Genomic DNA, 24107 nt, shown 5'->3' on the forward strand with positions numbered 1-24107 from the left:
CCAGGGGAACCTATCACAAGTACCTCCGTTTTCTCTGGATTCAGCTTGAGTCGGTTTTCCCTCATCCAGCCCATTACTGACTCCAGGCACGCCACGAGAGGAGAGACGGCATCCTCAGTCACTGCATCAGTCGGAGACATAGAGAAGACTATTTGGGTGTCATCAGCGTACTGATAACCCCGCGCCCCATGTCTCTGGATGATCTCTCCCAGCGGTTTCATGTAAATGTTAAATAGCAAGGGAGACAAAATGGCTCCTTGAGGGACCCCAGTTATAAGGGCCCTCTCATCGGAGCACACGTCTCCCAGCTGCACCATCTGGGACCTCCCAGAGAGGTAGGACCGGAACCACTGGAGCGCAGTGCCCCCGATTCCCATCTCTGCCAGGCGCCCCAGAAGGATACCATGGTCTATGGTATCAAAAGCCGCTGAGATGTCCAAGAGCACCAACAGGGACACGCTTCCCCTGTCGATGCCCAGACGGAGATCATCGACCAAGGCGACCATGGCCGTCTCAACCCCGTAACCCGCCCAGAAGCCAGTTTGAAATGGGTCCAGATAATCCGTTTCATCCAAGACCGCCTGAAGCTGGATTGCAACCGCCCTCTCGATCACCTTCCCCAAAAATGGCAGCAGCGAGACTGGCCGATAATTATTATGTACCAGGGGGTCGAGGGAGGGCTTTTTTAATATTGTATTAAAAAAATTAATATTGTAATATTGTAGCCATATTGTATATACTGGCTACATAGGGACCATGAAAGTTCGACAAAGCTCATTTACCAGTTAGCAGTCACTGGGATCTACAGGAATCCATTCTGCCATTGCTTAAGAAGCAGCTAACTGAGATTCCCCCCTCTCCTCATAAGAGCAATCTCTAGCCCAATGGAGATTTGTGAGAGAAGTCCTTTTTCTGCCTGTTGTGCCAGAGATCACTCACTGGAGGGGGTGGGAAAGTCAGACAGCCACTTCTCAAATGACAGGAGAACAAATCTGCATCAATCCCAGCAGCTGCTTCCTAATAAGTGGGGTTTGCAGCAGGATCTGGCTGGAATCCACTAAGTAGTATTGTAGTTACAGTACTATAGTATAGTGCTTAACAGTCAAACAAGATTCCGACAACTGTTTCCAACCCATATAGGATCGGTTTGCTATTAATTCATTTGCATGTTTGGGGGAACTTGCTTTTCAGCTCCTCTGAGCTGAAGTTTCCATGTTGCCATGCCCACATCGAACAGCTTGCAAAACATACATTCTGATCAAATGACATTTGTTTAGCACTCACAGCAAACAATTAATAGAAGGCTATCTCCAATTGGAAGTAGCCTAGAACACAGAAACCAGACATGCCTTAAGAATCTGTGTGTTTTAAAAAGAGTGGTGCATGTATGTTGATTTCAAGGATCATATGTCTAAAATGCTTTCAAAATTTATGGGTACATAAAGACAGTAAACAATGGTGCCACTAGGGCTGGTATCACCTGGTGTTGTAACTCATGGTGTCACACCCTATTGACCTGCTCCCATACCATACCATACCATACTGAAACTTTAGTAATATTTTTGAACTGTTACCCATAAATCATAATCCCCATATATCACCAAATGTAATGGTAATAGTTGTGACTTAAACATTAAATTAAAAATTAAATAATTTTTAATAAATAACATTAAATAACATTAAATTAAAAAACTGGGGCCCCTCCTTTCTCCTCCCACTGACATTCACTCCACTGACACCATCTTTTCAGCATTTTAGAGACACAGGCACAGCTGGTTTCTGCCAAAACACAAATGCTTGAGGAGCAGTGGTGTCATTCCTTCTTAGGGTGTCACCTGGTTTGGTCTGCACCCCCCAGTGATGCCACTTCACCTAAATAAGATGGGATAATGTACTGGTTTTTTTTTTTATTTGAGCCTATTGTTGTTGGAAGGACAAGAAGAATCAACAACATGAAGCATTTAATTATGTTTCTAATCAAACTAAAATATTTAACAATGAAGTCAGTCCTATATACTGTAGGTGCACCTGGAGCCCCATTTGATGCTGACAGATATGAGATTTATAATTGCTTGGTTATGGTGTACTTAATGCTATTGCCATTGTCAGTCCCATCCAGCAGGTACATTCTGCAAAACATCTTAGTAAGATTTTGGAGAACATGAAGATACTAGCTTTTGGACAACAATTCCCAGAATCCACTAGATGGCCCAGTTCTTTCTTTGCTTGCAGTGACACTGCTAGTAGTGAGCTGCAGTAGTTTTGTCCATATTAATCTGCATTTGAACTCTGGTCAACCTCTTTGGCTGCTTCTCTCTCCTAAGTATTTTAACGAGCTTTTTTTTAAAAAAGCAAAACAGAAAATGCATGATGTTCAAGATAAGTATTAATGCATCATTAGCATTGTAGTTAATAAACATGGGCTATTGTTCTGGAAACATTATTATACACATTCCTTCTTGAACATGGACATACATTCCAGCTGTCAAGTAGCTCTCTTAACCAGCAACTTTAAAGGTGATTTAATAAACGGCCACAAAAATATGTTCTGTAAACAATCTTTCTATAGTATTGGACTTTTAAATAATTCAAAAGAACCATTAATGGATTATCCTGGATTATATATTCTGTCAGTCAGTGTGTGAAGCAGATCTCCCAGTTCTTCTTACTAACATTACATTTCCATTACATATTTAAGAAACAATCTGTGTTAAGATGATGTTCCAAAACTGTAACCCCTGGTTTCATAAAAGCATTCAGCTTTACTGTAATAGGATACTAAAAGAGAGTAAGAATAAGCTGATCTGTGATGAGCGGTATCTTTGTTTTAGAAGTAAAAAATCATGTGGATTATGTTTATGGGCATTTAGAAATCTTATGTCTGTTCCAAAGAGTTATCCAGGAAAACCTGACTAGGCCCACAAAGAACCAAGACCATAACAATTCTAAGCCCCCATTTCATTTGTGAAGCAATTCTGTTAATTTTTTTTATTGCTGTTCCGTCATAATTTCATCATGCTGATATTATCATATTTTATACAGAACCTGGCCATGTGGCATACAAGGTCATGACTCACCTTGTTGTAGCTTTACACTGGCATAAATGTCTTTGCACAAACAGGTTGCATTTTGTCAATGGTTGCACAAGGGCAATATCTTTTCAGAGTGGTTCAATTCCTACAATGATAACATAAACAGTTGCACAAATACCTAGGAGGCTCAGTAAGTGTAGTCCTTAGCAATGGGTGGAAAGTTAGAACAACAGTTGTGCAATTGGAGAATGCTTGGCCATATCACCCACTGCAAGACTGGTTGTGCAACAGCACAATGCAGTACTGCAGTGTACCTATGCTTCTGTAATTTTACACTATGGATCTGGTAAATAGAATCTCATCTTATGTCTCCACATCTTTTCTGTCAACACTGTCTCAAATTCACAAACCCTAATAATGGCATCTACAACTTCAGGGTTTAATATATCAGCTTATCCTCTGATACGATGCTGGTATCCTGTTAGTTAAAGTGCTGGTCAGCTTAGGTCCAGACTATTTGAGAGACTGTGGCCTGTTACAGACAGCCAAAATAAAGCTGCTTCGAGTCACAGTAGAGGTATGGTTGTGCGCCGCCTTAAGATCCAAACCACACCAAAAGCCACTTCCAGTCTTAGGGGCGGTAGCAAGGGGTGGGGGTGGGTGGGGTGTGTGGTTGGCTTTGTGTGAGACTTCTGAATCTTAGAACCATTCCCATGGAACACCTACCCTACTTGGCTCGAAGTAGTTTATTTTGGCTGTCTGACAGGCCTGTATCTCTCTGACTTGTAGCGCCTATGATTCTGGGGAAGGGTTTCTCTCAGTCCCCCACCATCGAGGGCTCACTTGGTGGGACCCGGGAGAGCCTTCTTCAGTGGTTGGTCCGTCTCTGGTATCCCTCCACAGAGGCTAGGACTAGTCCCCCTCTCTGCTGGCCTTTTGCCGGCAAGCAAAACTTTTTATTTAGGCGTTTTACTACTTGGAAGTGGTTGTTTTATATGCCTGTTGTGTTTTAATTTTATTGGTTTTAATTTTTGTAGTTTTTATGTGATTTTTTTGTTAGGATCCGATGGTTTAACTGTGTTTTATAATTTTTACTGTTAAAGTTTTTAAAAATGTTTTTATTTTGTTTGGGGCCTTAGATCCTTTTTGGGGATGCAAGGTGTATAAAAATTAAAAATATACTAAATAAAGAATTATTAAGGTATATGCGTCATAAATTAGACATGGTCATGTTGATTGTTTTCTATTGCATTTGATCATGTCCCATGCTATATTGTAATGCCCTAAAATCATCTAAAAGCAGTCAGCCATACAAGTGAATTGTTTGCGGGGCATTAGAAGCAGGGCCTGCAGCATAATGTTTTGACTATTCTCCTCCCTCTAGTAATGGTTTGTAAGGGACAGAAGCACCATCTATTTGCTGGCAGGGTGGGTCTTGTCAGTGGATCTTGCATTGCCCCTCCCTTGCACCTCCGAACCGGTCAATCAGGAAGCTGGACTGCTTTCCAGGTATTTACTGTGTTGGATGCAGAAATGGGAATGTCTCTCCGTTGTAGATTTCTCTGCCAATATTTGCATTATTTTATCAGGATGGCCTCTAAACTTACATAGGAGAAACTTTCTAGTGTCATACAGAATAATGGGACACAAGTCTTGGACATAAGAAATGGCAAATCTTCAAATTTAGTGGGTGACCATTTGAGTTCCAGTCACTCTGTTGCTGACCTCAAGGTGCCATTCTCAAGCAAGGAATATCAAATAATTTTCGTGTGAAACATTGGATGAATTTAATTTTTTACTTCTTTCCAATCACAGGAAAAAGATTTTTCACACTGTGATAAATACAATAGGCCTAAATTCCAATGTTTTTAGGCCTGCCTAGGTGGGTAAGGTCACATTCACAATTTGGGGACAAACTAAGACAATCGCCTATATTGCAATCATATCATGATGGGAAGATGTTTGTGTTTCATCTGTCTTCTATTGTTAACAGGGGCATGTTAGTTGCAATTTGTCATTCCACTATCTTCTAATCTAGATTACATGTCCTTCAACTTCCAATTGGCAGGACAGTTCCTCATTCCTTCTTTCTCTCACTTTTCAGGGCTTGGCTTTTTAAATTGTCCCAGTTTCTGCCTCTCCCATTTCCCCTTGTCCTCAGTTTACTTCAGTTGCTGCAAACAGAGTCAAAGTTCAAAAGTACTTTTAAAGCCAGTGTGTTGTAGTGTTTGTGGTGTTTGCTGATGGGGGGGGGGTTTTTGTAGTGTTGACAATGGCTTGGATGCTTTTGCTGGATTGGAGCAAGGGTTTTTGATTCCCTGCTTGACATGAAACCCATTGGGTTGGCTTGGGCTTGGGGAAGTCACATTTTCTCAGGGGCCTCTTTTAGGTGAAAGCAAATCCTCTTGAACAAATCTGCAGAAAAACCATTGATTGGTTGCCTTGGGCGTGATTTCCATGTTTCTATGCCTAACCTTTTTTAATTAAGTTCCTCATGTTGTTTGTGGTTTTGGTGACCCCAACCCATGGAAATTATTTTTTTTTTCTATTCATAACTTTTAATTAAATAGGTATTTTTTCCAATTATCTTGGTGGACCCCCATGAAAAGTATTCGGACCCTCCAAAGGGGGTCCCGACTCAAGTGTTTGGGTTGGTAACCTGCTGCCTTAGGGTTCATCTAAGGTTGGGGAAACAATCTGATGTTTTTATTTGATGTTGTTTGGCTGTTAATTGTTGTTGGTCTCTGCTTGATCTATTGGGGAAGGTGGGCATAAATCTTATTATATTAGTATTATTTATTAATATATTGCAGCAAATGATGTTTGCTCTTGTATCAAGGGATCCAGTGCTATCCCATCTTCTATGAACATGTGTCAACTGCTGCAAAGATAAAATGTTTGTTCTTGCCTTGTTTCTTCAAAAGAATGCTGAAACAAGGGTTGATGAAGTGCTAAGAGTCCTGATAACACAGGTAGAACCCTGAGTCTCAAGCCTGGATGTACATGAGTTAGTTTAGAACACTGGGACTCTATCCATTGTTTTCATTGTCAATTCAGGTCATAATGTCCTACTGTTAAAAAGAAAACTGATGGCAAGAACCTTGAACTAAGAGTAAACTGGGGTGCAATACAAGGGTTCAGTGGTGTTGGAATGCAGCTTTTAGGAAAATGTCACATGAAGGTCACGGGGGTGACAGCTGAATGAGAGAAAACCTGGCTTGAAGAGTGAAGGTAATACATGTACTACCTGGCTTATTTTCTCAAGCCCCCCATCCCTATCTCGGAAAGCCAACATCATCTGTGGCTGCCAGCATGATACTGACTCTAAAATGGAGGCGACTGAAGTTTTAATAACGTCCTCTTTGGGGGAGACAATTTAAATGACAGGAAGCAGCAACTATTTACAATTTATGCCCTGTTCCCGCTGCAGTGTCAACAGCTAAACCTTATGTCTCTTGTCAATAGGTTAAGGAATTCTGAAAATACAAGTTCTGTAATTAACCTGTTAAAAAGTGAGGTCAAAGAAAAATACATTATGACTGAAACAAGGATGTTTTTCCAAAGAATGATGTGCTAGCACATGAAGGAGATGCATAGTCATTATATAGTAAAATTATTTTTAAGAACTAGATCAGGCACCAGATAAATTTTAGAGATTAGTCTATTAGCCATGGAAAACATCGTCAGTTTTAGTTTGTTTTGTTCTCTTCCATGTTCTGGAATGTGAATATCAGACCTTGGCGAGGTACTTGTCTATGTAGAGATTGTTGGGTTGAAATGAGGCGGGAAGCATACCCACCAACCCTCCCAGTTTGTCAGGACGGTCCAAGTTGGTGCTCTCCCATCCCTTTCTTGCCTACTTTAAAATATCTCTCTCCTCCTCTCGCCTCCTCCTTCCACTTTAACACTGGAAGACATAGCTACTTCCATTGCTGGCAAACGGAGGTTCAAAGTGGCAAAACCAGTTGCCTCTCTGATACCCCTAGCCAATACCCCTAGCCACTCTCCATCAGTCCGCCACTGGTTGCAATGAAGGAATGGATGCAGCAGCTGAATGGTGAGTCTGGGTGGACTTGGGTATTGAGGAAGGAGGATGAAACACTAACTGCTGTATAACCAAAAAGAATAAATGGAGAGAACGGTATGCAAAATTTGTTACACGATATTTCTGTATGTCCTAACAGTTCCACCGCGTATTTATTGATTTTAGGTTGTTTTTTTTCAGGCTTTCTTAACTCAGTAACATACATTCCAAGGTTTTTCATCTAAATACTTTTTTTTTGTGTTTCTTCGTCCCATACTAATTTGCCCTCTATTTGCCCTCGGACCACAACTCTTTTGACCATTCTCAGATAAAGTTGGTTACAAGTGTCGTTTGGTTTTCATAAAGTGTTGGAGGTATAGGGAAGTGGGGACATAGAGTCTGAGAGGTGTCTCATCCCATGGTCACCGGAGACAAAGTGACTCGAGGGCAGTTAAAAAAACACAACATTGTCTGTCATCTACATTTTGTCCCTGGGAACATCCAAAATCCTTGAACATAAACCCCATGTAGATGTCATTGGATGAAGAGGTCATTCACAAGTCACACAGACGTGGTGAGAATTCTTAGGATTTTCTAGATCTCAACCCTCGTTTTCTGAATGAACATACTGGCTCCATAATAAGAGCATGAGCCATTTGCCATAGTCGCCACAATCAAAACAAACCTCTCTCAGGTTTTCGCTTGTAAAATAGAGAAATTTTCTGGGGCTGTTAAATGCCAAAAGGTATTTTTAATTGTAACCTCGCCGCCTTTAAATTTTTATTTAGCCATCCCATTATCGGAGATCAGCACAAGCATATGTAGTCCTACAAGCGATCAAAGTTTGTTTAGCTACGATGATGATGTATTTGATACAGATTTGCGATCACATGAGATCATTAGGATTAGTGTGAACCATAGCCTTTGCCCACAATCTTTCTGATTTGCAGTGTAAGTGCTTTGTTTTGGCGTGTGGAACTCCTTGTGCTGAGCCATTTACCACACCCAGACCCTACTTTAGAGCCCCCTGAACACTTACCCCCGGCCATTCCAGCATGTTGGAGAGCAAGTGTATCACAGGGCATCTTGGTATGTTCCCCTTAGCCAGATCACACAATTACAATTACAAATCATTCACTAAAATCCACGGGGTCCCACTGGAGGACTTTACATGGATGTAGTATGGCGGGGATGGTTTTGTTCACTGTAGACGGAGGGAAGAGACACCAAAATCTCAGTGACAAAAGCAGGCATACAGAGGTGGAAGTTAACTGAGCCACTAACCAAATGTAGCCTTTTTTTCCTCATTCCATAGTTCATTCTTTGCATCATTCTCTTTAAAAAAAAACACATACAGTCCTGTAATCACTACTGACCATGTGCTAGGGGATTCTGGAAAATCTAAGTCAGTAAAGTAACTTTCAAAGTTTCCTCCCCATATACTGCAAGGAGGGTTGGCTAACTCTTCGCCTTCGTCCGCGAGCAGTGTGTAAATAATAATAATAATAATAAGAGTAATAATAATAATTAATAGAATAATAATAAAATTTATTTGGATCCTGCCCCTCTGAGAACAATCGGGGTGCTAACAAGTTTAAATTTGTTTTTTTTAAAAAGTCGGGGGACCTTATGACAATCTGTAACATAATCTGTTGGAACAAATGACCAGACAATACTTGGAGTCAATTTAGGGATAATCCTACGACTTAGGCAATGAATTAGCTATGCTGTGGGCTACCTCAAAATGCTGCCTCCTACTACATGAGTGTCAATGAATAATTCACAGGTGTGACCCCTGGCAATTTGGCCTCCATCTCTCAGTTGAATTCATTACAACCTATTGGGATGTAGTGGTTTGTGCATTGACTAGGACTCTTGGAGACCAAGGTTCAAATTCTGGCCCAGCCATGGAGAACCCATTCACTGATCTTGGGAAATCAAACTCTCTCAACCCTCAGAGGAGTGTAATGGCAAACTTCATTGAAGAAACGTGCCAAAAGATTACCTTAGGGTCACCATATTCAAATGAACTTGAAGAGGCCACAACGATCGATAGGGCTCAAGAGACACCAAAAAGCATTCTTTGAGGACAGAACGGCCTGCCTGACGGCGCAGGCCGCGCTATGCTGCATGGACCGGCGCGACTCCCTGAACACAACATCCAGGTTGGGGCCGCCCTCTGCCCTGAGTGGTGGTGCACGCGGAAGGCCCTCCCCTTCCGCCCGCACCGCTCATGGTAGGGGCCAGAGGAAGTCTCTATGGTGGGTTCCGGCCCCTCCAGGCAGCCCATTGGCTGGGCTGCCCTGAGGGGAGCTCACCATCAGGAGAGGAGCTGGGACTTGGCTATAAAGGAGCCTCGGCAGGCCCCGCGACCATTTTGCAGCTCGGCTCTCCCACCCACCCCCGCTAGGGTCTGGGTTTGTGTCACAACTTGGGGGCAGCATAGGCCAGGATCTGGTGGGATTGGAGTACCAGGGCGATGGCCCTGGTTTGGGGAGTCAATAGGACCTGGGGGTGAACAGGGCTTGTGTTGGTGGCCAGTGCAGGGGCCAAAAATGGGTTTATGCTCCCGGTGACAAGGGATTTGAGACTTAGAGAGCGCCTGGTGGTTATGGTTGGCCAGTTGGCGTTGCCTTAGAGACCCCGAGGTCTCCCAGGCCCTGGCGGTCCAACAGGCATGCTTGCTTATAGATTAACTGTGGGGTTATTCGATTCTTCAGGATCCTGACTATGCTTTGTGCCAACCCTACTGTTCTGGTTTCTAATGTTAATAAAGTTGTGGCCCTTTCTTCCAACATGGTCTCGTTGGGGTTTATAGCGCCGCCTCTCAGGCTAACACATACTATGGTGCACTCTAACGAATAACGTCTGTTGGCCCTACAGTATGTTTACACTTTGATAGACTAATTTTTTTTTCTTGCTTTTGATAGGCTGAAGATTTTGTTATTACAATACCCTCAGACCTTCGTTGAAACCTACATGAGACATAGGTGGGTTACAGACTGCCTCTTTGAGGCGGGCTGCACCCGCCCCTGTTCCCCCACGATCGGGGGCTGAGCTCCAGAACGGCAAGCAGCCGCTGAGGCCCCGTCCGCCACTTTTCAGGCGCGGGGAGTCAGAAAAAGCCGCTTACTCCTCCCCACCTGAAAGGGATTCCGTGGGGCCTTCAATCCCTAAGGACACCCTTCGCGGAGGTGAGGGGGGAAAAGGGACCGGCTTTGGCCCCTTTCTCCTCCCTTGCTTCGTCGTCTTGCGCAGCCGTCTGAAGGCTGCGCCCAGCGAAGCAAAGCGGCGCCGTAGACCATAAGGAGCTCCCGAAAAGGAGCTCCTCTACTGGTCCATGGAAAGGGCGACCTAGGCGCCCTCCGCGGATTGAAGGACATCACGGCCCTCGCCGCTCCGGCCTAAGGCGGCGCGGCCCGTGACTTCCTCACGGCCGGCGGCCGTATGAAGGGCCAACACGCCATTTAGCAACTGACGACAACGCACTAGGTTAGGGCGGTGCGGAAGCACCACCCTTTTGTAACCCTAGTGCGTGCCGCACGGACACTAAAGTGCCGGTCCTGATAACCGGCCAAAGGGCTGTTTGTCTTCCAGTATTGCATCTACGTTCCTGTAATTGTTTTTTTTTTTTTTTTCCCTCATGTAACAGCTCAAACATCACACAACAAGCCCTTTCATACAAGTTCGTATCCCATTAGCATTATGTGGTTTCAAAAAATAGAGTTATGTATTAACCCAAAAGACAGCAATTTCAGTGACATATGCTTGTGTGACTCACCTTACTATCAGCAGTAGGAAGCAGGTTGCCTTTTCCAGAAGTTATTAGGACGAACTCCCAGAAGCTCTAGCCAGCATCCCTGGTGAGAAGAAGCGTGAAGTGCAGAAAACATGTAGAAGGCTGCGTTATCCCCTCCCTGACACCCACCTGAGTCCTTATGCATTGATTTACAAGGCCACCACTCTCAGAACATATGGGACGCATCTCACCGTGAATTAGCAATTGTGATAAAACTTTACTTATAATAATAATAGATAATTTTTTTTATTTTATACCGCTATTCCAAGATCATAGCGTGAACAGCGAGTTAAGCTAATTAGGCAGAGTAAGCTAATTGCCCCAACGTTGGGTACTCATTTAGCGACCTCGGAAGGGATGCAAAGCTGAGTCAGCTGGGCCCTTTTGCTGGTCTTGAACTCGCAACCTTGTGGTTTCGAGTGAATGGCTGCAGGACAGGCATTTACCACTGCCCACCAGGGCTCCTACTTATGGTTTCATCCTATGGGATCCTGGCATTTGTAGTTTATGAGGTCCTTAGTAATCTCGCCTAGATGTTTAGGAGAGAGAACGGAACCCTTTAACGAAAGTGGGTCATCAACTACAACTACCACCAGGAAAATTTCTTAGGATAGAGCCTTGGCAAGTAGGATGGTATGATATGAGTGTCGAGAAGAGCCACTTGTTTTTTGGGGGGGGGTGTCCTCTAAACGGAAGAGATGAAAAGACACCAAACATCAGACCTACACTGAAAGATCTCAGGTTAATCGGCAGGTGTCAACAAGCTCTGATGGCCCATTAATTTTAAACAACAGCAAATATAAATACAAATAAAAGAATAAATTCTCCTGCTGGTGCTTATTCTTCAGGCTCTGTGTTTTCGACTATCAAGTGAAGCTTTGAACATTTTTTTCTGTGGCAGCCTCTGCTAGTTTCGTTTAGAGAAACTTATTAAAAGATTTGGTCCTGTGATACATGTACTGATTTAAACAATGGCGGTTATACTAAGAATATCACCTACTCCTGAGATGCAGCAGGTTATTGGAGTCCACACCCACAATTTCCCTGTGTTCACTTTTGTCTTAGGACTTGCAGATTCACACAAGCTTGAAATTTTCCCCATTGGGACGGGAAGCTAAACCTGTGTTTTTCTCACCTCGTTCTCAAAAAAAACTTCCCAGCACACTAAGCACTTTTGTAAGAGTGGAAGGACAAACGCACATGTGATTTGTATATGAAACTTGGAGTGAGAAAAAAAAGGAAGAGAAAGCTTCCAAGTGAAATGGATTTGTTTTCAATTGAAATTGAGTGGTTTTCCTTTTTAGTATGAGGGTGAAAAATCCGTAAGAGGGTTATGTGATTCCGTTTAAATTATGTCTGTCGTTGTGGTTGTTTGTGTGTGTTGTGGGTTTTAGTTGTCATAATTTACTTTAGTCCATAACTTACATTAACAGTGAGATAAAAATAAATGTTGAAAGCTAAACGGGAAAAGGTATGGCAATAATTAATCCATTGCTCCCACGATAATAGATGTTGTAACACATGACAACACCAGGTAAGCGTTTTTTGGGTCATTATTAGTTTGAACAAAGTGAGAAAATATTAACAGATTATGCATCCTGCGGATTTTTTTGAAGCTTTGTAACAGTCTTTGAAGGTAAAAATGAAGGATTTGACCTTTGCCTTTCATTTAACAAAGCATATCTAATAAAACAGACAGAAGTTTTATACGATTATATGTATCAGCAAAGAAGCAGAAATAATTCAACAAATACATTATGGCACATGAGACTCATAGTAAAGGGTGAAACTTACAGAAAGATAATGTTAGTGCACAAAAGCTTAATTTTAAATATCATATATACAAATAAGGTGGCCTTTAAAGTTGGCGTCTTGATGATTCTCTGACTAGCATCCTTTTACTATGCGCCGAATTGGCACTTCAAGATTGTGGAGTACACTGCTGCATTTTTTGTTGAAGGTCACCAGCAGGATGGGCATTCCTACTAAGAGACAAGGGTTGCAGCATGGCAGCAGATAAATTTATGCACAGTTGAAATGCAAAAATAAAGGTTAGAGTTTCTACAAAATCTCTCTATGAACAGTGCAAATTGTAGTGCCCCGTTAAAAGGAAATGATCACTACAGAACACATTCAAGACAGAAAACAGCCAGATCTGATTAAACTAAAATAGTGCACTGATAAAGAAAAAGGGCGTTTCATGTAAAAAAAGATTTCTATTGGTCCCCCCAAGGTTAGAGCACAATTCCATTTCCCATGATGCGGTCCATGGTTAGCCTGATAGCTTTTCAAAGACTGCACTAAGACAACTGTAACGTAGCACTCACTTCAGATCTGAAGACTCACTTCACAAAGCCAGGCATATTTGAAAATAGTTTTCAAGAGTGGCGGGCTTGCAACATAAAGGCAATCGATTCATTTGCGAATGCAGCGGAATACCTTGAGTGTGTGCATCTCCAAAAGTTCCACTTACTTAAAAGTTGGCTGCATTAAAAGCAGAGCATTAAGACTAGCATAGAAACAAAGGCTCAGTTTCACACCGAACTAACGGCAACACTAGAACCAGATCCCGTAATAGTGAACTACATACGGAAGCAAAATTTCTGTGTGTATACTCAACGGGAATGAAGGTGTAACACATTGTGGCTTGTCTGGGTTTCCCTTGGACTGGCTGGATCCGACCTTTTAGTGTGTGGAAATGCAATACCCAGTCAGCCATTCATGTGGTGTGGAACAGGGTATTCTATTCTGCAGTGTTTGACTGGTCAAGCGCTCATCGTTTTCAGTGTGGGAGGACTGGGGGGGTCCATAACAATATGCAAAAGGGTCCCTCAACACTGCAGGCAGCCCCAAGGTGGGGAAAATTGTGGTGTGTTCCCTTAGAGAGACCACTCCGATGGGGCTGGGGACAAAAGTGTAAATCTAGTTTTTGACGACAGATCAGGACAAGGAACAAGATATGTAGAGCCCTTTATCTACTCGGGGTCTGGGTCAGCTGAGGCCTCTTTCGAATTTCATAATGTCACTCGGCTTTACGGTCGTCAAGAGTGAGCATGAAACGAAGTGGGGACTGACTTTCCTCAACAGAAAATTAGTTCATTTGCATCAGATTTCTCAGCACATACGTGCTGGGTGAAAGAGGACAACAGCCAGATCCAAGCGGACTACTGGAGGTTTGATCTCCTGCCAGCTTCCATCCTGCGCAACAGAGGGGTGAACCATTGCGAGTAATGGCGAGCGGTAGAACGATCCCCCATACAACCAGTGGTCAGGGAGGCCCAGAGTTGGCCCTGGAAGCTGTTCTGCTGTCCTGCAATTGCACATGAGATGGCTAGATGCTCCTTCACATGAAAATAGTTATTGTTTAGTGTAACAGTAGATTATACATCATAAACCACTGGCAGGCCTTCTGGTCAATATCTTCTGACTATGATCACCTTCTTCAACAAATCCCTGAGCATTGTTTTGCCATCAAAGATCTGAAACTAAAAGGTCTTTAAAGAAAAAGCATTTCTGCACAGAATACTCATGGTGATGCAGCTGTGAATTTTTTTGCGCCTCTCCGCCCTTAGCTCATGTCAGAAAATCCAAGAAATAAAGAGTGCCATGACACTGCATATACAACAGTTAGCACACACAAAAGGGGAAAAACTTGAGTGTGAGTCAGTCTTCTTGCAATATGCAATAAAAATATGGCTAGAGAGCGTCTGGAAGAGCAATTGGTTGTTTAAATTTCAGTGGCTATCTGGACTGCTCTGGGTAGATAAGGCATTCTCATTGTGTGCTACAAACCTCATACGAGGTTGTTTTTGCTTCCTTCGATGTGAGAACAGAGGGAGGATCGTTTTGGCTTCGCCTGGGAATAGCAGATGATAATGGAATGGTTGATTTTGGGCACAAAGATGAAGGGTAATTTTCACTGCCAAACAGAAGAGGACGGCTGCAGGAGGAAACTGTGTGTGAGAGGAACGTGCCCATCAAGTGGTTTAACAGTGTTCTGAATATACAAAAACAGCTTCATTGGGGGGCGGGGGGCGGGGGAAGCCCCTACTAAAAAAATGCCACCACTAAAACAAGCAACACACAAAATACCACTTCCCTTGTCTTCTTTGTGGAAACCTCCTAACTGACATTCAGAGTAAGGCAAATTAGGTGGCTCTCTTCCTGAGTTGGCATGTAGCACTGTATTTCCTATATCCCGAGGGCATATAGGTTTGTTGCGTTAACTCTAAGTAATAAAATCTTAATTGTTTTGTTTTTATAAAGAAAACTCCTTTGCCTTTAGGTATAATCTTCAGAGCAGATTTGACGTTTTGGTAAAAACATAATTAGCTCCTGAATGTTCTTCTTTTCATTAAAGGATGGTTTCCTTTCCTTACTTTCAGTATTAGGCTAGTTACTGCTGCGTGACTATTGTAAATAAAATTGATATGAATAGTGATTTCTAACCAGCGCCAAGCATCAGGTACAATGATTGCATGGAGATTAAGATAGCTGAAAAGTATATAAACAAAGTGTGGTGATTATCATTGTATTTCAGTTGGTTGATGATTTTATAGAATAGCTACATTCAGTGTGCCTGATGAGGTGAGCTCTGCTGCATTTTTGTATAAATATGCATAAAACACACACTCTCATTTTTTAGGTGTTTCATAATAATGAGAAAACAAATGCATTCAGCAGACAAACAATAATGACAACTAGACATTTTCTTATACAGTTTTTGGAGACTTTTACCAGAAACAACATCTTTCCCCCACCCCTTGACTTCCAAGCTGCCCCCAGCACATGTCAATATTGACTGTAAACTAAAGAGGGAAAAAACAGAAAATCTCCACAGCAAGGTGGTTATGGTTCTCCCACGCCCCGATAAGATTTGTATTTGTTCTGACCGTTTTACTTCACCACTCAAAACAATTCATTCAGTGGCTCTTCACAAAACACGGTTTTGTCTTCTGAAAATTAATTAATCTACTGAGTGGCTTGGAAAACCAAGGAAATAGTTATCCTCTTGAGATCAGTATGGCTTAATTCTGCTGTAGACACCCCCAGTACAGAGGTCTAACTCATATTCTCTAATGCAATGCCTTTTTCCATTGCATCCCATAGACTTCTTTGCCTGAAATGTTATCCGCAATTCACTTTCATGGAGGAGAAAGGCTCTTGGCATATCAATGTCTGTCAATGAAGTCCATTTTTTAAGCTGAAATGAACTGAGAATTCTTTACAGAGTAGACTCCTCTGCTGACAAAAGAACAATTGGATGGGAAACAGCTATAGTATCCCATCGTAAAAAAACAGGGGCGGTAAATTTATTCAGTGCAGTTCTATACGTAAATAGTAGGAGTACCATTCAGTAGAAGGGGACTTACTCCTAGAAATGTGTATAGGCTGCATCTATAATCTGCAGATTAATGCAGTTTGGCAGGGCTATGCTAATGGAAGTCTGGATGTGTACTGGGCTAACATTTAGCCCTTCTCAGGCAGAGAGGTCGGGATCCAACAACTACAAATCCAGGATTCCATAGGATGAGCCATGACAGTCAAGAGCAATTCAAAGGGCATTAATCTGCTGTTTAGCAGCAACTAGGATTGCAACCTTAGTGAAGAACACAATACAAATGGATAAAACTGTGCGCTATTTTAAATTGTGGCTCCCCACGTATGTTTTCTTGCTTATACATCCGATGCAGTGCAAATATACAAGTGCTCAATGATACAGAAGTAGCGACAACATGACGCTTCAAAAATTAGAAATGGCAATCTTTTTAACAGGCACGTTGTAACCCCAATAGTTTTGGAGAAAGTTTCAAGCAGATTTTTTTTTGTGTAGGTTTAAACCTTTTGATTGCACAAGACAAATACTTCATTCATTAATAAAAGCAAGCCGCCAAAAATGAAGCTGAAGATATAGGCCATTGGTGAAAGCACTATCATCAAGACAAGATGAAAACTATTCACAACATTAGTGCGGTATGCGATTCTATAGCTTAGGGGTGGGGGCAGGAACACAGAAGAACATAACAAAGCCACGAGTGTGATCACCTACAGATTTAGGGTCTATTCTCCCCATGTTGAGTTCTCAATCACGTTGGTGGGTCGTATGTGCATGGTAAAAAAAGGCAGACGTACCTCTCTGTAGTTGCAACACAATTGTGCCGTTACGCACTTCCTCCTCCTTTCTGTCAGAGTACCCCCCACCAAGCACATGAAGCTCAGGTGTCATTTTTTACAATGGGGAGCATCTGATTACAAACATAGGGCTTGCTAGAATGACTAAGGGAATATAGGGAGCTTCAATTGACCTGCTCCTGGTAGTAGGGGACTGTACTGAGCAGAACCACAGTTCTGGAAACAGAACAACCATTAGAAACACAGGTTGTCTTTAAAACCAAATTCTTAAGAAGCCACCAAACAGTGAACTGACTGCTTGCCTGTGCAATTGGCTCACGGGGATTAAGAAAATGGCAAAATCAAGTGGGAAAGCAGATCGGACTCGGTATTTTCTATTCCAAGGCAGTGCCCCCGTTGGGGGCTGTCACCAAAGTAGATTTTCCATTGCCGAATTTGCCTGTCTCTATTTATTTATTTATATGCCTCCGTTTACTCCCAAAAAGGACACAAGGTGGCGAGGCCATTACAGTCAAAGCTTAAAAAGGTGTTCTCTGGAAAAACAAGTCCCAGAACCTACCCGCCACTGTGGCCAGTGGCGATAGTGCTGAGATTGTAGAGAATTTTTCAGGCTGCACTCCATATCAGATTATACAGACTGGATCATATCAATAGAATCTTCCTGTGCTAAATCTATTAATTACCTGTAAATCAAAGGTGATAGGCAATGGATTGATGTATATTAAATCCATTGGTGACACCCTGTAATGTCAAAGTGACTCACAATTGGATAAAGCATGGACCTCCAAACTGTGCTCTTTAGAGATGTTGGACTTCGTCTCCAGAATCCAGACTACTGAGGCTTCCCGACTGAAGGCCAAATCGCTTGCAAAGGTACAGTTTGGGGACCACTGGGGTAAAGTATAGTGTTTTAAACTAGAATCCTTTAAGTTGGAATTCACTACAGACAGCAGTAGACATATATAGCAATTCTGGCTGGCATCCTCTTAAAACCAGGCCAATAGTCTAGTTAGACTTAGGACACCAGAACTGCTTTGGTTCTCTTTGCAATCATGGCACTATTGCTACAAACCACAAAGGCAGAGGGAACCCAACTAAAAGTCGCCAGCCTGAAGTATGAAGTCGTGCTGCTGCCAACTGGGTGCTGCAGGATGACGTAATAATTCCCGCCCCCAGCAATGGCACTGTGAAAAGAAGGTCACGATCATAGAATCATAGAGTTGAAGAGAACCGCATGGGCCATACGTACAACCCCTGCCTTCCCTTCATCGAACCAAGCTGGTACTTATCAAGAAGAGATCAGATTTGTCCTGGCATACTTGTTTCCCTGAACCCATGTTTGACTTTTTGTGATTATGTGCCATTGCCTTCTAATGTTCACAGACGGAATCTCAACAGGGGTCCCGGCTTCTGGGCAGAGCACTGCTCTTTAGAAAGAGGCACTGACATGTCATCTGGCAGGCCACCTTCCATCAGAAGCAGGCACAGACCTCCATGCTCCAGATGCTGACTAGCTTGTAGATGGATTTCAAGGGTTTGGACGTAAAGCACAGTTAAGGCCTGTGGGAAAGATCTGAGGCAGGGCTCAGCTCTGCCTTTAGCTGCCCAGGCTAGGAATTCTTCATGTGAATTAAACCGACTGCCCGATCTGTACATAATGTGAACGCCACTATGAATATTACTATAACCTACACCTCAAGTTTCACTCCACCGCAACAAGTTAATGAAGGGTTGTGTTTGTTTTGTTTTTTGTTTTGCTTAATCAGTTTGGACAAGCAGTTTTAAGAGTTAATAAATCATCTTGCGGTATATTGACTAAATCCCGAAGAAAAAGTCCCACAGAGGCAACTAAATCCCAATGCCCATTTTTGTTCTTTCTCTTAAAATATGAATGAAAGAAGTCTAACAAAATTGGAGCTTGTCACTGTCATTTGCTTTTAGTGTATGTTTGGGAAAATTCGTGACTTTTTAAAAAGAGCCAATAAACATTACTGTAAACAACACTACTCAAACCCAGGTAGGATTGTCTTGCCGTGATTTCCTTTTTAAAGGCCACACAATTTTTTAATTGACACCAGCAAAGACTACAGGAATCATTAGGATTGTGTGATTTTGTAAAACTTACAAAAATGGATTGTTTTCTGAACCCCAATGTTGTGATTAATTGAAAAAAATGTTTCTTTCATTGATTTAAACATCAGTTTGGCATTGAATAATGGGCAAATACTGGGGTGCTTACACATGGGTACAAGTTCGGTAAGCCTGATTAGGTTTTTTCTGCTTGATGGGATCTCAGAAATATCTGGCTCATTGAAATTTAGACTCTCAAACTTGCTTCTTGCTCATTTTCCCTCTTTCCTGTTTTTTCACATAGCAAGGTTAGCAGGAATGCACTGAAGGAGATGTGAAAACGAGCTGATTCAGAGGATCATCTTCCCTTGGGGGCTGCTTCTTGCTGGCAGGGGCAGCAGCGGTGGTCATCTAGCTTGCCAGCAAGAGGGGATCATACAGAGGGACCCCCCATTCTTTCTTGAACTTCATGCGATAAAGGGCTCCATTCCCTTATTGCTGTAAAATGACATTAACAAAAGAACATTATTAACACAGATTAATAAAAAAGACCCTTAGATATGTAGGACTTTACTTAAGTGTGACCTGGCTTGCATTACCGAGACTGGCTGGGGCCTGAGGGGATGCTGTGTGGGCTCAGGCCTGCCTGCTGGGTACTCGGTGAAGGACCAGCGCAGGTTGGTGGGCGGGGGTGTGTGTGGCCTTGGTACATAGGAACACCGTGTCCCTCCAGGACACATCCGAAGACCCCTATATCGAGTGTATTTACGACCCTAAAGCTAGGACAGTCTGGGATTCTGTTAGTGTATCGGCCACCCGTGCATTAGCGGACTCCCTTAACGAGCTGACACAGCTGTCGCTAGTGATGTGGAGACGCCCAGGCTTCTTGTCCTGGTGACTTCACATCTCCCCACGGCCAGCATGTTCCATCCGGTGCGGCTCGGGAATCATGGAGACCATGGCGCCATGGGCCTGTCCCAGCTGATCAGGGTCCTACGCATGTGCGGGTAATATCTCGATTTGGTCTTCTTTGGTAGGCGGAGAATCGTGGGTGGAAATAGCTAATGTTTCCCCCTGTCATGGACGGATCATTTCCTGGTAGAGGTGAAAATCAAGGCTTCTACCCAGATCCCCCCCGGGGTGGTGGACCGTTAGGATGGTCCACCCTCGAAGGCTGATGGAACCGGAAGGTTCCAAGAAGCTTAGAGGGGTCACGGTGGAATGACGGCGACTCTGTTGATGCCTCACCGGTTATTTGGAATACCGGTCTTTCCGGGCTATACCGATAGCCCAAGCGCCCTCTCAGGCCTGCTTCCAACGTAAGCCCTGGTATACGGAAGATCTCCGGCGAGGAAGCGGGTTCTGCGACTGTAGAGTACCGTGGCGGAACACCTTGTGTAAGACAAGCTCTCTCCTAACCAACTGTTAGAGGGACTACGGAGGGCAATACGAGCAACAAAGAATCGTTCATGGTGCTTGTATTGCGTCCGCTGAGTCGCGTCCGGTAGAGTTGTTCAGGGTGGTCAGGGAGCTAACTCAGCTCCCTCCGCCCTGAACAGATCCTTGAACCTTCTAAGCCTGCTGCTACTTTTTAACGACTTTTTTGGGATAAAACTCTCGTATAAGAGGTTCTGACGCTGACATTATGCAGGCAGGTAGAAGTGTCCAGAGCCTCCGTGGACTATGTTAACTGGATCAGTTTGAGTTGGTGAGTACCGAGGAGTGGACAAGATCCTCGAAGGTTGGAAAACAACCTGCTCGCTTGATCCCTGTCCTCCTTGGTTACGCCCAGGGGGGACCGGTTGGTACTCATTGTTACACGGATAATTTACATCTTTGAGGGATGGGCATTTCCATCGGATCTTAAATTGGCCATTGTAAAACCGATCCTAAAAAAGCCTCCCTCGACCCCTGGTCATATAATTATGGCCTGCTCGCTGCTACCATTTTTGGGAAAGGTGATCGGAGGGGCGGTTGCGATCCAGCTTCAGGGGTCTTGGAGAAACGATTATCTTGGACCCATTTCAAACTGGCTTCCGGGCGGTTACGGGGTTGAGACGGCCATGTCGCCTTTGGTCGATGATCCCGTCTGAGCATCGACAGGGAAGCGTGTCCCTGTTGGTGCTCTTGGACATCTCACGCTTTCGATCATTAGACCATGGTATCCTTCTGGGGCGCTGGGAGGTGGGATCGGGGGCACTGCGCCCAGTGTTCCGCTCCTACCTCTGCGGAGAGTCCCAGATGGTGCAGCTGGGAGACGTGTGCCAGGACCCCTTAAAACTGGGTCCTCAAGGGGCCATCTGTCTCCCATGCTATTTAACATTTACTGAAACCGCTGGGAGAGATCATCCGGAGACAGGGGGCGCGGGGTTATCAGTACGCTGATGACACCCAAATCTTTCTCTATGTCTCCGACTGATGGTGACTGGGGATGGCGTCCTCTCTCTCGTGGCCTGTCTAGAGTCAGTTAATGGCTGGATAGGAGAAAACGACTCAATTGAATCAGAGAAAACGGAGGACTAGTGATAGGTTCCCCTGGTCCAGGAATGGCGGTGGTCCCACTGTCCTGAACGGGGGTCACGCTCCTGTGAAGGACTCCGTGCGCAGTGTGGGGTGTTCTTGACTCGTCGCTTACCTGACTGCTCAGTGAACTGCGACGGTCAAGAGCCCTTGTTTCCAGCTTCGGCTGATTCGCCAGCTGCGCCCATACTGGCCAGAGGGACCTAGAAACTGTTGTACATGCTCTGGTAACTTCGAGACTGGATTCTGCAATGTACTCACATGGGGCAACCCTTATAACCAAACTCGGAAGCTGCCAATGGTGGTCAGACATGGCAGCCCGGCTGGTCACTGGTGCTCCCAGGACCAGCCAATATAACACCGGTGTGTAAAGATCTCATCTGGCTCCTCCGCTTCCGAGCTCAATATAAAGTGTTGGTATTACCTATAAGCCCTAAATGGCTTGGGCCCAGGATACCTAAAGGACCGCCTCTCCCCGTAATTCCGCCTCGACCCTCAGACATCTGGGCAGCAGATGCAAGGTGTGCCTGGGGCTAGGTTTAGCTCCACTATCGGAGGACGTTTTCCACAGCTGCTCCAGCCTTTGGAAGCGCTGCCCACGAGCTCGCTCATCTACACCCTGGCCCCATTTAGGAGGATCTCAAAACCTCCTATTCCAGCAGGCATTCCCCTAAATGATCCTGGGGCCTCCCTCCTCTTTCGTGGCCAGAGGTTGGGCTATTAGGGGCTTTTATTGTTGGTTTGATTTTGTGTTTTTATTGTGTTTTTTGTGTTTTCTTATTGTGTTTTGTTTTACTGCTGTAAGCCGCCCTGATCTTTTTGAAGGCGGATACAAAAAGATGGTTATTTATTTATTTATTTATTTAGTATTCAGATTGAGTAAGTCACATCAGGTGAAGATTCTGGGATATCACAGGGCCACTAGTAAACTGGTCCTGGTTTTGTTTTTGTTAGAGATCATAGAATCGGAGAGTTGGAAGAGACCTGCACGGGCCATCATCAACCCCCTGCCATGCAGGAAATCAAGCAAAGCATCCCCAACAGATGGGCCATCCAGACTCTGCTTAGACCTCTAAGGAAAGAGATCCACACACGCCGAGGGAGGTGTATTCCACTGTCGAACAGCCCGTCCACTGTCAGGAGGTTCCTCTTAATTTTGAAGGGGGAATCTCTTTTCCTGTAGCTTGCATGCATTTGTTCCAGGGTCTAGTCTCTGGAGGCAGCAGAAAATAAGCTGCTCTTCTTCACTATGAATTCCTCAAAGCTTTTTACAGCTTTTCATATCAATCTCTAACCTTCTTTTCTCCCAGTGAAACGTCCCAGCTCCCTAAATCTCTCCTCACAGGCATGGTTTCCAGGCCCTTCACAATGATTAGTCGCCCTCCTTTGGGACACCTCCAGTTTTCTCAATGTCCTTTCTGAATTGTGGTGCCCAGAACTGTACACAATATTCCAGGTGGGGGCTGACCAAAGCAGAATACAGTGGCACTATTACTTCCCTTGATCTAGACACTATACTTTTCTTGACGAGGTCTAAAATTGCATTGGCATTTTTGGTTGTCGCATCGCACTATTGACTCATGTTCAACTTGTGGTCTACTTGGACTCCTAGATCCCTTTCACATGTAGTTACATTTAGCCAGGTGTCACCCATCCTATATCTGTGCATTTCATTTTTCCGCCATAAGTGCAGTACCTTACCTGTGTCTGTGTTGAATTTCATTTTGTTAGTTTTGGTCCAGCTTTCTAGTCTATTCAGGTCATTTTGAATTTTGAATCTTGATCCTGTCCTCTGGAGTATTAGCTATTCCACTTAATTTGGTGTCATCTGCAAATTTGATGAGTATGCCACCAATTCTGTCATCCAAGTCATTGATAAAGATGTTGAATAACACTGGGCCCAGGACAGAGCCTTGTGGGACCCCACTGGTCACTTCTCTCCAGGATGAAAAGGAGCCATTGTTGAGCACCCTTTGGCTTCGGCCAGTCAACCAATTACAAATCCATGTGACAGTTACCTTGTCTAGCCCACATTTTACAAGCTTGTTTGCAAGAATGTCATGGGAAACCTTGTCAAAGGCCTTACTGGAATCAAGATATACTATATCCACAGCATTCCCTTCATCTACCAAGCTGGTAATTTTATCAAAGAAAGATATCAGATTTGGCATGACTTCTTTCTCTGAAATCCATGTTGACTTTTTGTGATTATGGAATTGCCATCTAGATGTTCACAGACTCTCTCTTTTATGATCTGCTCTAGAATCTTTCCTGGTATTGATGTCAAACTAACTGGACAAAAATTGTTGGGATCCTCTTTTTTCCCTTTTTGAAGATGGGGACAACGTTTGCCCTCCTCCAGTCTACTGGCATTTTTCCTGTTCTCCAGGAGTTTTCAAAGATTATTGCCAATGGCTCCGATATTACATTTGCCAGTTCTTTTAATACTCTTGGATGTAGTTCATATGGCCTTGGAGACTTATATTCATTTAGATTAACAAGGCATTCCTGTACTATCTCTTTACTTATT

General features: G+C 43.7%; 1 protein-coding gene across 1 annotated transcript in view; it reads right to left on the reverse strand.

The window, feature by feature from the left end:
* The window catches only part of PCMT1 (protein-L-isoaspartate (D-aspartate) O-methyltransferase), a 138154-nt gene that overhangs the window by 76305 nt on the left and 37742 nt on the right, over window positions 1-24107 (reverse strand). The window lies entirely within an intron of this gene.

Source organism: Sceloporus undulatus, chromosome 1 (genome assembly GCF_019175285.1).
Source record: "Sceloporus undulatus isolate JIND9_A2432 ecotype Alabama chromosome 1, SceUnd_v1.1, whole genome shotgun sequence".
NCBI classification, from domain to species: domain Eukaryota; kingdom Metazoa; phylum Chordata; class Lepidosauria; order Squamata; family Phrynosomatidae; genus Sceloporus; species Sceloporus undulatus.